The sequence below is a fragment of the Electrona antarctica genome (genome assembly GCF_951216825.1).
Source record: "Electrona antarctica genome assembly, contig: scaffold_103, whole genome shotgun sequence".
NCBI classification, from domain to species: domain Eukaryota; kingdom Metazoa; phylum Chordata; class Actinopteri; order Myctophiformes; family Myctophidae; genus Electrona; species Electrona antarctica.
The window spans coordinates 149756-167700 of record NW_027637143.1 but is presented as its reverse complement, the minus strand read 5'-3'; positions in this window follow the sequence as shown (position 1 = coordinate 167700).

Sequence of the window (17945 nt, the reverse complement as noted above, 5' to 3'; positions counted from 1 at the left end):
AAAGCCCTCTGTAGTGCCTCCTCTCTAACAGAAAGCCCTCTGTAGTGCCTCCTCTAACAGAAAGCCCTCTGTAGTGCCTCCTCTCTAACAGAAAGCTCTATGTAGTGCCTCCTCTCTAACAGAAAGCCCTCTGTAGTGCCTCCTCTAACAGAAAGCCCTCTGTAGTGCCTCCTCTCTAACAGAAAGCCCTCTGTAGTGCCTCCTCTAACAGAAAGCCCTCTGTAGTGCCTCCTCTAACAGAAAGCCCTCTGTAGTGCCTCCTCTCTAACAGAAAGCTCTATGTAGTGCCTCCTCTCTAACAGAAAGCCCTCTGTAGTGCCTCCTCTAACAGAAAGCCCTCTGTAGTGCCTCCTAACAGAAAGCCCTCTGTAGTGCCTCCTCTCTAACAGAAAGCCCTCTGTAGTGCCTCCTCTCTAACATAAAGCCCTCTGTAGTGCCTCCTCTCTAACAGAAAGCCCTCTGTAGTGCCTCCTCTCTAACAGAAAACCCTCTGTAGTGCCTCCTAACAGAAAGCCCTCTGTAGTGCCTCCTCTAACAGAAAGCCCTCTGTAGTGCCTCCTCTAACAGAAAGCCCTCTGTAGTGCCTCCTCTAACAGAAAACCCTCTGTAGTGCCTCCTCTCTAACATAAAGCCCTCTGTAGTGCCTCCTCTCTAACAGAAAGCCCTATGTAGTGCCTCCTCTCTAACAGAAAGCCCTCTGTAGTGCCTCCTCTCTAACAGAAAGCCCTCTGTAGTGCCTCCTAACAGAAAGCCCTCTGTAGTGCCTCCTCTAACAGAAAGCCCTATGTAGTGCCTCCTCTCTAACAGAAAGCCCTATGTAGTGCCTCCTAACAGAAAGCCCTCTGTAGTGCCTCCTCTAACAGAAAGCCCTCTGTAGTGCCTCCTCTCTAACAGAAAGCCCCATGTAGTGCCTCCTCTCTAACAGAAAGCCCTCTGTAGTGCCTCCTCTCTAACAGAAAGCCCTATGTAGTGCCTCCTAACAGAAAGCCCTCTGTAGTGCCTCCTCTCTAACAGAAAGCCCTCTGTAGTGCCTCCTCTCTAATAGAAAGCCCTCTGTAGTGCCTCCTCTAACAGAAAGCCCTATGTAGTGCCTCCTCTAACAGAAAGCCCTCTGTAGTGCCTCCTCTCTAACAGAAGGCTCTATGTAGTGCCTCCTCTCTAACAGAAAGCCCTCTGTAGTGCCTCCTCTCTAATAGAAAGCCCTCTGTAGTGCCTCCTCTAACAGAAAGCCCTATGTAGTGCCTCCTCTAACAGAAAGCCCTCTGTAGTGCCTCCTCTCTAACAGAAGGCTCTATGTAGTGCCTCGTCTCTAACAGAAAGCCCTCTGTAGTGCCTCCTCTCTAACAGAAAGCCCTCTGTAGTGCCTCCTCCTAACAGAAAGCCCTCTGTAGTGCCTCCTCTAACAGAAAGCCCTCTGTAGTGCCTCCTCTCTAACAGAAAGCCCTATGTAGTGCCTCCTCTCTAACAGAAAGCCCTCTGTAGTGCCTCCTCTAACAGAAAGCCCTCTGTAGTGCCTCCTCTCTAACAGAAAGCCCTATGTAGTGCCTCCTCTCTAACAGAAAGCCCCATGTAGTGCCTCCACGTGGCGACAGACAGTATCAGGGTACAGTCCAGACCCTGGCTGAACTACCAGGGACTTGGAGGAGGTTTGGCCCACCGGTGTGTGGACATGCCCTGGTGCCCACGAACCAGCCCCCAACTGGACCTTCTGGACTGGTGGCGGAGATGTTCACCGTCCACTCCAAAGTGGAAGTGAGACATATGGGCCCTGAGGGTGGAGCACGAAGAGAAGAGAAGAGAGACATATGGGCCCTGAGGGTGGAGCACGAAGAGAAGAGAAGAGAAGTGAGACATATGGGCCCTGAGGGTGGAGCACGAAGAGAAGAGAAGAGAGACATATGGGCCCTGAGGGTGGAGCACGAAGAGAAGAGAAGAGAAGTGAGACATATGGGCCCTGAGGGTGGAGCACGAAGAGAAGAGAAGAGAAGAGAGACATATGGGCCCTGAGGGTGGAGCACGAAGAGAAGAGAAGAGAAGTGAGACATATGGGCCCTGAGGGTGGAGCACGAAGAGAAGAGAAGAGAAGAGAAGAGAGACATATGGGCCCTGAGGGTGGAGCACGACGAGAAGAGAAGAGAAGAGAAGAGAGACATCTGGGCCCTGAGGGTGGAGCACGAAGAGAAGAGAAGTGAGACATATGGGCCCTGAGGGTGGAGCACGACGAGAAGAGAAGAGAAGTGAGACATATGGGCCCTGAGGGTGGAGCACGACGAGAAGAGAAGTGAGACATATGGGCCCTGAGGGTGGAGCACGAAGAGAAGAGAAGAGAAGAGAGACATATGGGCCCTGAGGGTGGAGCACGACGAGAAGAGAAGAGAAGAGAGACATATGGGCCCTGAGGGTGGAGCACGAAGAGAAGAGAAGAGAAGTGAGACATATGGGCCCTGAGGGTGGAGCACGAAGAGAAGAGAAGAGAAGAGAAGAGAGACATATGGGCCCTGAGGGTGGAGCACGAAGAGAAGAGAAGAGAAGAGAAGAGAGACATATGGGCCCTGAGGGTGGAGCACGACGAGAAGAGAAGAGAAGTGAGACATATGGGCCCTGAGGGTGGAGCACGAAGAGAAGAGAAGAGAAGTGAAGTGAGACATATGGGCCCTGAGGGTGGAGCACGACGAGAAGAGAAGAGAGACATATGGGCCCTGAGGGTGGAGCACGAAGAGAAGAGAAGAGAGACATATGGGCCCTGAGGGTGGAGCACGACGAGAAGAGAAGAGAAGTGAGACATATGGGCCCTGAGGGTGGAGCACGAAGAGAAGAGAAGAGAAGTGAAGTGAGACATATGGGCCCTGAGGGTGGAGCACGAAGAGAAGAGAAGAGAAGTGAGACATATGGGCCCTGAGGGTGGAGCACGAAGAGAAGAGAAGAGAAGTGAAGTGAGACATATGGGCCCTGAGGGTGGAGCACGACGAGAAGAGAAGAGAGACATATGGGCCCTGAGGGTGGAGCACGAAGAGAAGAGAAGAGAGACATATGGGCCCTGAGGGTGGAGCACGACGAGAAGAGAAGAGAGACATATGGGCCCTGAGGGTGGAGCACGAAGAGAAGAGAAGAGAAGTGAGACATATGGGCCCTGAGGGTGGAGCACGACGAGAAGAGAAGAGAAGAGAAGAGAAGAGAGACATATGGGCCCTGAGGGTGGAGCACGAAGAGAAGAGAAGAGAAGAGAGACATATGGGCCCTGAGGGTGGAGCACGAAGAGAAGCTGAACCCATTTTGACCTGAGATCAGATTCTATAAAATGTCTTCTACATCCTGACACTTTTCTGAAAGTCAGTGTCAGTCATTCTTCGATTTAAAACAAATAGCAGACCTACAAGCTCATAGCGCGCCATAGTGGATGTGGTGAGCAGAGGCAGACTGGAGGCCATAGTGGATGTGGTGAGCAGAGGCAGACTGGAGGCCATAGTGGATGGGGTGAGGAGACAGAGGATGGGAGTGGAGGCCATAGTGGATGTGGTGAGCAGAGGCAGACTGCGATGGTACGGACACGTCGTAAGGAAGGAAGAGAACGATTGGGTGAAGAAAGTACTGTCGATTAACTTAGAGGGGACAAGACCCAGTGGACGGCCTATAAGAAGACCTGGCATTAACTTAGAGGGGACAAGACCCAGTGGACGGCCTATAAGAAGACCTGGCATTAACTTAGAGGGGACAAGACCCAGTGGACGGCCTATAAGAAGACCTGGCATTAACTTAGAGGGGACAAGACCCAGTGGACGACCTATAAGAAGACCTGGCATTAACTTAGAGGGGACAAGACCCAGTGGACGGCCTATAAGAAGACCTGGCATTAACTTAGAGGGGACAGGACCCAGTGGACGGCCTATAAGAAGACCTGGCATTAACTTAGAGGGGACAAGACCCAGTGGACGGCCTATAAGAAGACCTGGCATTAACTTAGAGGGGACAAGACCCAGCGGACGGCCTATAAGAAGACCTGGCATTAACTTAGAGGGGACAAGACCCAGTGGACGGCCTATAAGAAGACCTGGCATTAACTTAGAGGGGACAAGACCCAGCGGACGGCCTATAAGAAGACCTGGCATTAACTTAGAGGGGACAAGACCCAGTGGACGGCCTATAAGAAGACCTGGCATTAACTTAGAGGGGACAAGACCCAGCGGACGGCCTATAAGAAGACCTGGCATTAACTTAGAGGGGACAAGACCCAGCGGACGGCCTATAAGAAGACCTGGCATTAACTTAGAGGGGACAAGACCCAGCGGACGGCCTATAAGAAGACCTGGCATTAACTTAGAGGGGACAAGACCCAGCGGACGGCCTATAAGAAGACCTGGCAGACGACCGTGTTGGCTGACATGAAAGTGCTCGGCATCGACCATGAGGTGGCCATGGACCGTTCCCGGTGGTAGAAAGCCATATAGAGACCCAACCCGATCCAACCCAGCGGTGCCTGGAAAGCGGACTTTAAACCGATGATGATGATGATGATGATGATGATGATGATGATGTGAGCAGGCATAAATAAACACTTTTTGGTGGCCAAATTCTATTATTATCAATATTATTATTACCTTCATACACCTCAAGTTTCATATGACACAAAGAGTTTGAAGGTCCAAATGTTCAGTTTATCAAGTAAGATGAGACACATTCTGTGAAAATGTACGCAGAAAGTGGGGACTTGAAAATAAATGTTGGTTCTTCTCTGCAGGCTCTCAGCACATACTTTCAAATTGGGAAAGACTTATTTTCAAATTATTCAATTTGTGTGCAGAATTTTGCCTTAAAAAGCCATTTAAGCAATCTATGAAAGTATTGAATAAGTAAAATAACTATTCCAATCAATTACCCACTTGAATTATGCAGAAAGGTGTGCTTATAGGTCTCTACACAATAATGGCTCAAAAGTTGATCATATATCTGTTGTGACAATGTGTGTGTGGAAATATAAGGGTCCACATATTCAATTCATGATAACGACCACTAAGCCAGTGGTTCCCAAAACTTTTCACGTCAAGGACCCCCAAATTGACACTAATTGGCCGCGGACCCCCATTTGAAGAGATAATGCCAGGGACCCCCATTTGAAGAGATAATGCCAGGGACCCCCCATAAGAGAAGGTTTTGACGGCTCTAGCAGTGACTCAACCCGTTTATTTTCAAGGAGGCTACGGACCCCCATTTAATGATATTTCGATGGGACCCTCAATGTATATTATAGCTATGGCCCACCCATTTGATTCTATAGCTATGGCCCACCCATTTGATTCTATAGCTATGGCCCACCCATGTGATTCTATAGCTATGGCCCACCCATTTGATTCTATAGATATGGCCCACCCATTTGATTCTATAGCTATGGCCCACCCATTTTATTCTATAGCTATGGCCCACCCATTTGATTCTATAGCTATGGCCCACCCATTTGATTCTATAGCTATGGCCCACCCATTTGATTCTATAGCTATGGCCCACCCATTTGATTCTATAGCTATGGCCCACCCATTTGATTCTATAGCTATGGCCCACCCATTTGATTCTATAGCTATGGCCCACCCATTGTATTCTATAGCTATGGCCCACCCATTTTATTCTATAGCTATGGACCACCCATTTGATTCTATAGCTATGGCCCACCCATTTGATTCTATAGCTATGGCCCACCCATTTGATTCTATAGCTATGGCCCACCCATTTGATTCTATAGATATGGCCCACCCATTTGATTCTATAGCTATGGCCCACCCATTTTATTCTATAGCTATGGCCCACCCATTTGATTATATAGATATGGCCCACCCATTTGATTCTATAGCTATGGCCCACCCATTTGATTATATAGATATGGCCCACCCATTTGATTCTATAGCTATGGCACTGCTGGCTTATGTTGTCACACTATAATAGTGTTTCTGATTGTATCTCTACAGTTACAAAACGTACAAACACATGTTACCGCTCATATTAAAGCTTAGAATGGTGAGCAGTTTTCTATAGCCTTTAGGGACATGTTGGTTCTCATATCAGCACACACTTCCAAAATGGGGATGTTTACAAGCCTTGTTTTAAATTGCTTAGATGTGTGTGCATTGCATTAAAAGGCCATTTAAGCATATATGGAAGTTGTGTGGAAGTAAATTAACCATCCAATCAAATCCCCATATTTGAGTTATGCAGAAAAGGGGTTTCATTGGTCTCTGCACAAAGTAAGGTTCAAAAGTTGATCATATATTTGTTCTCACAATTTGCGTGTGACATTATAGGGGTGCATGTATTCAATGCATGATAACTTAGCCTGGCTAATAAGCCAGACTAATATCACACAACAATTTTTTTTTGCCAACGGCAGATTCGGTCTGGCTTTTTAGCCAGGCTAATGATAACTACCACTAAGCTGCTAGTCTAATGATAACTACCACTAAGCTGCTAGTCTAATGATAACGACCACTAAGCTGCTAGTCTAATGATAACGACCACTAAGCTGCTAGTCTAATGATAACTACCACTAAGCTGCTAGTCTAATGATAACTACCACTAAGCTGCTAGTCTAATGATAACTACCACTAAGCTGCTAGTCTAATGATAACTACCACTAAGCTGCTAGTCTAATGATAACGACCACTAAGCTGCTAGTCTAATGATAACGACCACTAAGCTGCTAGTCTAATGATAACTACCACTAAGCTGCTAGTCTAATGATAACTACCACTAAGCTGCTAGTCTAATGATAACTACCACTAAGCTGCTAGTCTAATGATAACTACCACTAAGCTGCTAGTCTAATGATAACTACCACTAAGCTGCTAGTCTAATGATAACTACCACTAAGCTGCTAGTCTAATGATAACTACCACTAAGCTGCTAGTCTAATGATAACTACCACTAAGCTGCTAGTCTAATGATAACTACCACTAAGCTGCTAGTCTAATGATAACTACCACTAAGCTGCTAGTCTGCAATGGTTATCATACACAAATGTGAAGTAGAGATGTAGGCTACAGCTAGTCAAAAATTCAAACAAGAATTTGCCCACCCATTTCGTAATTAAGGCACAAATTAGGGGAGTCTGTCTCATGAACTAACTGTATATAATAATAATCTGTTGATCACATCAATGGTTCTTTATAGTCTATAGTCTATTTATAGCATATTGCCCCCCCCCCCCTTCATCTTCAGGTGTCTGTTTTTATTATTGATTACTGTTAACTGTGAAATGGAATTATTGCACAGAATACCTCCATGAATGATATAAATGCTACATTATTTGTCTAATCATGTGTGTTAGACACTCACTACTTTACTACAGTATAGGCTACAGTGGATTTCAACCCATTTCATATCAAGGCCCAAATTATTTATTCAGAAAATGAGCCACGGACCATTTGATGACATTTAGCCTCCCGCACCAAAGACTAAGGATTGTGTCCACAAGTCCATGCTGTGATTGATGTGGTTACCGGTACCATAGAAGAAATAACAGGCGTTGATGAAAATAACAATTCTTCTACATTCTCTAATTGTGTAGACTTGTTGTAATTGCGCTGGTCTCCTAGAGATTCCTCATTCCAGAGACCCCTAATACAAAAACATATGGAGAAGCCGCCTTTATAGCTACTATGGCCCTGTGCTGTGGAACAGCCTGCCAAGGGATCTACGGTTCCTTTATAGCTACTATGGCCCTGTGCAGTAGAACAGCCTGCCAATGGTTCTATGGTTCCTTTAGCTACTATGGCCCTGTGCAGTAGAACAGCCTGCCAATGGTTCTATGGTTCCTTTAGCTACTATGGCCCTGTGCTGTGGAACAGCCTGCCAAGGGATCTACGGTTCCTTTATAGCTACTATGGCCCTGTGCTGTAGAACAGCCTGCCAAGGGATCTATGGTTCCTTTATAGCTACTATGGCCCTGTGCTGTAGAACAGCCTGCCAAGGGATCTATGGTTCCTTTATAGCTACTATGGCCCTGTGCTGTAGAACAGCCTGCCAAGGGATCTATGGTTCCTTTATAGCTACTATGGCCCTGTGCTGTAGAACAGCCTGCCAAGGGATCTACGGTTCCTTTATAGCTACTATGGCCCTGTGCTGTAGAACAGCCTGCCAAGGGATCTATGGTTCCTTTATAGCTACTATGGCCCTGTGCTGTAGAACAGCCTGCCAAGGGATCTATGGTTCCTTTATAGCTACTATGGCCCTGTGCTGTAGAACAGCCTGCCAAGGGATCTACGGTTCCTTTATAGCTACTATGGCCCTGTGCTGTAGAACAGCCTGCCAAGAGATCTATGGTTCCTTTATAGCTACTATGGCCCTGTGCAGTAGAACAGCCTGCCAAGGGATCTATGGTTCCTTTATAGCTACTATGGCCCTGTGCTGTAGAACAGCCTGCCAAGGGATCTACGGTTCCTTTATAGCTACTATGGCCCTGTGCAGTAGAACAGCCTGCCAAGGGATCTATGGTTCCTTTATAGCTACTATGGCCCTGTGCTGTAGAACAGCCTGCCAAGAGATCTATGGTTCCTTTAGCAGCTACTATGGCCCTGTGCAGTAGAACAGCCTGCCAAGGGATCTATGGTTCCTTTAGCAGCTACTATGGCCCTGTGCTGTGGAACAGCCTGCCAAGGGTTCTATGGTTCTCTGAATCTGTGGACATTTTTAAAACGAAATCTTAAGACACAGGCTCTTTAGCATCGCTTTTACTTAGATCATTGCATGTCTGTTTCCTGTTTTAGTTGCTGCTTTTGTTTTTACTATTACTATGTAGTTGATGCTTTGGTTGTATTTTTTGCTCTTTCTGTGAAGCACTTTGAACTGCACTCGCTGTCTGAAATGTGCTATATAAATAAATAAAGATTGATTGATTGATTGATAATTGAAGTAATGCAGACAATTTAACAATAATGTAACTCTTGAGAGCGTAACATGAAACCAAATGGACCCATTGGGTCCATTTGGTTTCATTTTACGCTCTCAAGATTTAAAGATCTATAAAGGGTCCATTTGGTTACCAACTCTCCATCATTTAGCTATAGGGACCACCTGGAACCCCCTCAAGGACCACTGGTGGTCCCCGGACCACTGGTTGAAAACCACTGATTTAGTACAGGACTGATTGCCATGTTGTTGTTGATATTATTCACACACTGTACAAGAATAGCTACACACAGACGTTCAATGCTGTACTGAGGTTTACCACCAGGTGGTGCCAGTAAATCATTTAGATTTTTTTATAGCCTTTTTTTAGGTTGTTATTAGAGAAAGTAAAAGATGAGGGTTAAACTCTTTTCATTTGCTGCTTTCTTTCGTTTTAGCAATTTTAGCTATTTTTTACAGGGGGGCGGGGGCATTCGAACATATATATATATATATATATATATATATATATATATATATATATACATACATATATATATACATACATACATGTTGAGCCATACAACACAGTATGGCAGCCCCCTATAGTACCCCCCTTCACATTCAGTAGATCCTGGGATCTTTTGTGGCCAGATGTAATTTACTGGGGTCTAGTAGGACTAAAAAATCACTATACAATTGTGTAAAATAATACATATTTAGCCCCATGTTCGAATGCCCCCGCCCCCAGCAAAACATTAACACTCTCTAATAACAACCTAAAACATGAACCATGGTTAAAAAACCCTTTAATCTGTACCAAGTAGACCTCTAGTAACTAAACACATTCAATCTGTACCAAGTAGACCTCTAGTAACTAAACACATTCAATCTGTACCAAGTAGACCTCTAGTAACTAAACACATTCAATCTGTACCAAGTAGACCTCTAGTAACTAAACACATTCAATCTGTACCAAGTAGACCTCTAGTAACTAAACACATTCAATCTGTACCAAGTAGACCTCTAGTAACTAAACACATTCAATCTGTACCAAGTAGACCTCTAGTAACTAAACACATTCAATCTGTACCAAGTAGACCTCTAGTAACTAAACACATTCAATCTGTACCAAGTAGACCTCTAGTAACTAAACACATTCAATCTCAGGCTTCTTATTGTATTGTTGAGTCCTATACACATGTTTAAGGTTTGTTTTTGAGGCCCTCCTATACACATGTTTAAGGTTTGTTTTTGAGGCCCTCCTATACACATGTTTAAGGTTTGTTTTTGAGGCCCTCCTATACACATGTTTAAGGTTTGTTTTTAAAGCCCTCCTATACACATGTTTAAGGTTTGTTTTTGAGGCCCTCCTATACACATGTTTAATGTTTGTTTTTGAGGCCCTCCTATACACATGTTTAAGGTTTGTTTTTGAGGCCCTCCTATACACATGTTTAAGGTTTGTTTTTGAGGCCCTCCTATACACATGTTTAAGGGAAAATGTACGCCATAATGTGCCTCATTACGTCATATTGTCTCTTTATGTTAATGGCGTTTAATGTTTGTGTTGGCACCGTTTGTTTTACATCACCTAATCAACATGAGTTAGACTTTAATATGTTAGCACCCCTCACTTCACAAGGGTGTGATTGCAAAATATTGCTGCCATTAGTTTCAAAAAAGCTTTACACCCTGTAGAAAACACAGCTGTTTACAGAACGCTGTACCTCCTCCAACTGCAAATATACTTTACACATTTAACTGCTTTTATTATATTTTTTGACACTTGCTTTGGCAGCGTAAACATATCTCATGCCAATAAAGTTAGTTAGTCTAGTAGCCAGCCCATAGAGCCCCAAGTGAACCCGGACATGTTGAGTACACCAAGGTTTTATGTTATACATGTTGAGTATGGGTCCCCAGCATGTAGAAACTGCTGGATGCTAACTATGTTGAGCAATTTTCATAATTGGCATAATATGTGACCATACCATTAACAACCTATAGAAGGCAAAAAAGTCAAAATGTCATCATGCTTTATCTAGCATGTGATGTGTCAAACTAGGGGGTTTTCATGATGCTGAATCCATTCCAAGCATTCGTTTTGCCAAAAAAAAACCTCATTGGGCTTAAAACAGCCATGCCCACATTTGTGATGACGGCATTGGCCGTTTTTAGCCCAATGAGTTTTTTTTTGCAAAACTAATGTTACCCCCTAGTTTGACACATCACATGCTAGATAAAGCATGATGAAAATTTGAATATTTTGCCTTCTATAGGTTGTTAATATGGTCACATATTTTGCCAATTATGAAAATTGCTCAACATATGCAAGTTAGCATCCGGCAGTTTCTACATGCTGGGGACCCATACTCAACATTTCTAACATAAAACGTTGGTGTACTCAACATGTCCGGGTTCACTTTTTGGCTACTAGACTAAGTAGTAATAGACCATCTATTGTCATGGAACGATCAGATTGATTCAGTGTGTAAGAAAACAAAGCAAATAATCTACTTCCTTCGCCGTCTAAGATCCTTCGGTGCTAGTAGACGGATTCTTCTTTTGTTTTTCACTTCTGTTATGAGTGTTCTTCAGTACTGTAGTACCACCTGGTATGGATGTACTGTACTCTATATTACTGTTATTAATCAGTACTGTAGTACCACCTGGTATGGATGTACTGTATACTACTGTTATTAATCAGTACTGTAGTACCACCTGGTATGGATGTACTGTATACTACTGCTATTAATCAGTACTGTAGTACCACCTGGTATGGATGTACTGTATACTACTGTTATTAATCAGTACTGTAGTACCACCTGGTATGGATGTACTGTATTAATCAGTACTGTAGTACCACCTGGTATGGATGTACTGTATTAATCAGTACTGTAGTACCACCTGGTATGGATGTTTGTCTGCAGCCCTAAAGTCACAAATGCTGCAACAACTGAACATTTGTTCAAAGATTGTTGGACAACCACTTCAGAAACTTTATACATCCACGTATGATAACAGCATCCTAAGGTTAGCAAGGAATATCACCTCTAATACTAAGCATGTGTTGTATGGAGAATATAGGTTGCTACCTTCAGGAAGGAGATATGGTGTACCAGCATACAATAAGGTCAGACTAAAGAGGTCCTTTGTCCACCAGTCGACCTTGAGGCTTAATCAGGAGTCGTAGTAGCCACAGGGAAATCTAGACGGTGGACATTGCTCTTGTCTTCATGTATTTATGTATGTAAATTGTCTTGTTCTTTGTGTTGTGTCAAATGTGTGTATACAGGTATGTGTTCTGCATACTTGGCTGCTGGGTCGCAAGACAAGTTTCAGTGTGAACTGACAATAAAGTACTGTATGATATCATATCATATACAATCAAGAACAAGGCTTTAGGTAAAATAATGACTTTATTGGCAATTGTTAATTACCACTATAGGTCGGTTTGGCATCGATGATATTGGTAGCCTATACGCTGCCAGATGGTTGGGCCACCAACAGAATGCTATTGGTAGCCTATACGCTGCCAGATGGTTGTACTACCAACAGAATGATATTGGTAGCCTATACGCTGCCAGATGGTTGTACTACCAACAGAATGCTATTGGTAGCCTATACGCTGCCAGATGGTTGTACTACCAACAGAATGATATTGGTAGCCTATACGCTGCCAGATGGTTGTACTACCAACAGAATGATATTGGTAGCCTATACGCTGCCAGATGGTTGTACTACCAACAGAATGCTATTGGTAGCCTATACGCTGCCAGATGGTTGTACTACCAACAGAATGATATTGGTAGCCTATACGCTGCCAGATGGTTGTACTACCAACAGAATGATATTGGTAGCCTATACGCTGCCAGATGGTTGGACCACCAACAGAATGATATTGGTAGCCTATACGCTGCCAGATGGTTGGGCCACCAACAGAATGCTATTGGTAGCCTATACGCTGCCAGATGGTTGGGCCACCAACAGAATGATATTGGTAGCCTATACGCTGCCAGATGGTTGGACCACCAACAGAATGATATTGGTAGCCTATACGCTGCCAGATGGTTGGGCCACCAACAGAATGCTATTGGTAGCCTATACGCTGCCAGATGGTTGGACCACCAACAGAATGATATTGGTAGCCTATACGCTGCCAGATGGTTGGGCCACCAACATAATGCTATTGGTAGCCTATACGCTGCCAGATGGTTGGACCACCAACAGAATGATATTGGTAGCCTATACGCTGCCAGATGGTTGGGCCACCAACAGAATGATATTGGTAGCCTATACGCTGCCAGATGGTTGGGCCACCAACAGAATGATATTGGTAGCCTATACGCTGCCAGATGGTTGGGCCACCAACATAATGCTATTGGTAGCCTATACGCTGCCAGATGGTTGGGCTACCAACAGAATGATATTGGTAGCCTATACGCTGCCAGATGGTTGGACCACCAACAGAATGATATTGGTAGCCTATACGCTGCCAGATGGTTGGGCTACCAACAGAATGATATTGGTAGCCTATACGCTGCCAGATGGTTGGGCTACCAACAGAATGCTATTGGTAGCCTATACGCTGCCAGATGGTTGGGCTACCAACAGAATGATATTGGTAGCCTATACGCTGCCAGATGGTTGTACTACCAACAGAATGATATTGGTAGCCTATACGCTGCCAGATGGTTGGGCTACCAACAGAATGCTATTGGTAGCCTATACGCTGCCAGATGGTTGGGCTACCAACAGAATGATATTGGTAGCCTATACGCTGCCAGATGGTTGGGCCACCAACAGAATGATATTGGTAGCCTATACGCTGCCAGATGGTTGGGCCACCAACAGAATGATATTGGTAGCCTATACGCTGCCAGATGGTTGGGCTACCAACATAATGCTATTGGTAGCCTATACGCTGCCAGATGGTTGGACCACCAACAGAATGATATTGGTAGCCTATACGCTGCCAGATGGTTGGGCTACCAACAGAATGCTATTGGTAGCCTATACGCTGCCAGATGGTTGGACCACCAACAGAATGATATTGGTAGCCTATACGCTGCCAGATGGTTGGACCACCAACATAATGCTATTGGTAGCCTATACGCTGCCAGATGGTTGTACTACCAACAGAATGATATTGGTAGCCTATACGCTGCCAGATGGTTGTACTACCAACAGAATGATATTGGTAGCCTATACGCTGCCAGATGGTTGTACTACCAACATAATGCTATTGGTAGCCTATACGCTGCCAGATGGTTGTACTACCAACAGAATGATATTGGTAGCCTATACGCTGCCAGATGGTTGGACCACCAACAGAATGATATTGGTAGCCTATACGCTGCCAGATGGTTGTACTACCAACAGAATGATATTGGTAGCCTATACGCTGCCAGATGGTTGGGCCACCAACAGAATGATATTGGTAGCCTATACGCTGCCAGATGGTTGGGCTACCAACAGAATGATATTGGTAGCCTATACGCTGCCAGATGGTTGGGCTACCAACAGAATGATATTGTTCAATACAAAGGTGATTTTTTTATTTTTATGATTATTTCTTTCAGAAATCTTACAGAATTTCAACCCAACTCTTTCCCTCAAAGCCCTGAGTCTCCATAGGGCCGGGGACCCCCGCGGTCCTCTTTCCCTCAAAGCCCTGAGTCTCCATAGGGCCGGGGACCCCCTGAGTCTCCATAGGGCCGGGGACCCCCTGAGTCTCCATAGGGCCGGGGACCCCCGCGGTCCTCTTTCCCTCAAAGCCCTGAGTCTCCATAGGGCCGGGGACCCCCTGAGTCTCCATAGGGCCGGGGACCCCCTGAGTCTCCATAGGGCCGGGGACCCCCTGAGTCTCCATAGGGCCGGGGACCCCCTGAGTCTCCATAGGGCCGGGGACCCCCGCGGTCCTCTTTCCCTCAAAGCCCTGAGTCTCCATAGGGCCGGGGACCCCCTGAGTCTCCATAGGGCCGGGGACCCCCGCGGTCCTCTTTCCCTCAAAGCCCTGAGTCTCCATAGGGCCGGGGACCCCCTGAGTCTCCATAGGGCCGGGGACCCCCTGAGTCTCCATAGGGCCGGGGACCCCCTGAGTCTCCATAGGGCCGGGGACCCCCTGAGTCTCCATAGGGCCGGGGACCCCCTGAGTCTCCATAGGGCCGGGGACCCCCTGAGTCTCCATAGGGCCGGGGACCCCCTGAGTCTCCATAGGGCCGGGGACCCCCTGAGTCTCCATAGGGCCGGGGACCCCCTGAGTCTCCATAGGGCCGGGGACCCCCTGAGTCTCCATAGGGCCGGGGACCCCCTGAGTCTCCATAGGGCCGGGGACCCCCTGAGTCTCCATAGGGCCGGGGACCCCCTGAGTCTCCATAGGGCCGGGGACCCCCTGAGTCTCCATAGGGCCGGGGACCGTCTCCATAGGGCCGGGGACCCCCTGAGTCTCCATAGGGCCGGGGACCCCCTGAGTCTCCATAGGGCCGGGGACCCCCTGAGTCTCCATAGGGCCGGGGACCGTCTCCATAGGGCCGGGGACCCCCTGAGTCTCCATAGGGCCGGGGACCCCCTGAGTCTCCATAGGGCCGGGGACCCCCTGAGTCTCCATAGGGCCGGGGACCCCCTGAGTCTCCATAGGGCCGGGGACCCCCTGAGTCTCCATAGGGCCGGGGACCCCCTGAGTCTCCATAGGGCCGGGGAGGTATGGGATTTTTATTACCGCGGTTATTGTCGGCCCCCATACCGCCGGTATGGCGATAATTACCGCACCCCCCCCCCTACTGGCTACAGGCTACTGTAATTCTGCAAACTGTTAATAAATAGTTCAATCAATCAATCAATACTTGTTTGTGCCGAATCTGGGTTGCACATGGTTTGTTGAACTCCCTCTGGTGTTGCTGGCATATGATTAGACTGACTGAGCCTCACTGTTTATTATGATACACTTTATTTCATATCAACCATATGCACTTAGGCCTAGAACCCAGGGTTAGGGTTAGAACTAGGGTTAGGGTTAGGGTTAGAACCTAGGGCGCCAGAACAGCACGGACAAAAAAACTTAAAAAAAAAAAAAAAAAAACTTTAACTTTTTTTTTTTTTTTTTTCCGCGGTAACGAACCCGATACCGCGGTATGCGTTGTATACCGGCGGTATGGCGATATTGCGGTTATTGCACCCAGCCCTACCGGGGACCCCCGCGGACCCCCGGGGACCCCCTGAGTCTCCATAGGGCCGGGGACCCCCGCGGACCCCCGGGGACCCCCTGAGTCTCCATAGGGCCGGGGACCCCCGCGGACCCCCGGGGACCCCCTGAGTCTCCATAGGGCCGCGGACCCCCGCGGACCCCCGCGGACCTTCAGACAGGCTTAGTCCTGCAGGCTGCGCTCAGTATGGCACTGGATCAGTCCTTGATGATTGGGGGAGGAGTGCATGTATGGGGGGGAGGTGTGTGTGTGTGGGGGGGGGGGGATAGGTACGGTAAAGCTGATCCCAGATCAGTCTTGAGGAGGGGGAGGGGCCACGGCACCACGAGCCCCTCTGAAACTTCCATGGGCTACAGCTTTTGTTTTTTTTCTCAAAACCCTGAATTCTTTATTGAAAATATGCTCATATACACAACACTTCTCCTACACCATACAAAACAGTACAATCACTTTTGTAAATAACACATTGACGCAAACCCCCACACATTAATATCCCTACCCCCCCCCCCCCCCCACCCTAAAAACTCTTTAGAGATGCTACGTTAAGCCCTTATTACTCCCCTCCCTCCCACCCCCCTCCCCTCCCCCCCCACCTCTGAGAGAGAAAGAAGACAAATCAGAAAGGACTCCATTATAACTCAGACAACAGAACGAGAGAAGACACCAAGTTACATACAGACAGACATCATAATAACCACAAGCTTGTTTGTGTGGTTGTTTTAAGTGAAAAGCTATTTTAAAAGCTATTTAAAAATAAATTATTGTGGGGGGGGGGGGGTCTTTGCTTTTGTGGTTTGCCTCAAGTCTACTGAAATGCCAGAGGGGGGTGTGGAAGAGAGAGAGAGAGAGAGGGGGGTGTGGAAGAGAGAGAGAGAGAGAGAGAGAGAGAGAGAGAGGGGGGTGTGGAAGAGAGAGAGAGAGGGGGGTGTGGAAGAGAGAGAGAGAGAGAGAGAGGGGGGTGTGGAAGAGAGAGAGAGAGAGAGAGAGAGAGAGAGGGGGGTGTGGAAGAGAGAGAGAGAGGGGGGTGTGGAAGAGAGAGAGAGAGAGAGAGAGAGAGAGGGGGGTGTGGAAGAGAGAGAGAGAGAGAGAGAGGGGGGTGTGGAAGAGAGAGAGAGAGAGAGGGGCGTTTGTGTCCATTCGACGGTCCAAGAGAGATATACGGAGGAAGATTCTGGAGTGACTGACACACGTGACGTGATCTTTGTTTAGAATGGAGAGAGAGATAGTTTAGAATGGAGAGAGAGAGATAGTTTAGAATGGAGAGAGAGAGATAGTTTAGAATGGAGAGAGAGAGATAGTTTAGAATGGAGAGAGATAGTTTAGAATGGAGAGAGAGAGATAGTTTAGAATGGAGAGAGAGATAGTTTAGAATGGAGAGAGAGATAGTTTAGAATGGTGTAGTTTAGATAGGTTTAGAATGGAGAGAGAGAGATAGTTTAGAATGGAGAGAGAGATAGTTTAGAATGGAGAGAGAGATAGTTTAGAATGGTGTAGTTTAGATAGGTTTAGAATGGAGAGAGAGAGATAGTTTAGAATGGTGTAGTTTAGATAGGTTTAGAATGGAGAGAGAGAGATAGTTTAGAATGGAGAGAGAGATAGTTTAGAATGGAGAGAGAGATAGTTTAGAATGGTGTAGTTTAGATAGGTTTAGAATGGAGAGAGAGAGATAGTTTAGAATGGTGTAGTTTAGATAGGTTTAGAATGGAGAGAGAGAGATAGTTTAGAATGGTGTAGTTTAGATAGGTTTAGAATGGAGAGAGAGAGATAGTTTAGAATGGTGTAGTTTAGATAGGTTTAGAATGGAGAGAGAGAGATAGTTTAGAATGGTGTAGTTTAGATAGGTTTAGAATGGAGAGAGAGAGATAGTTT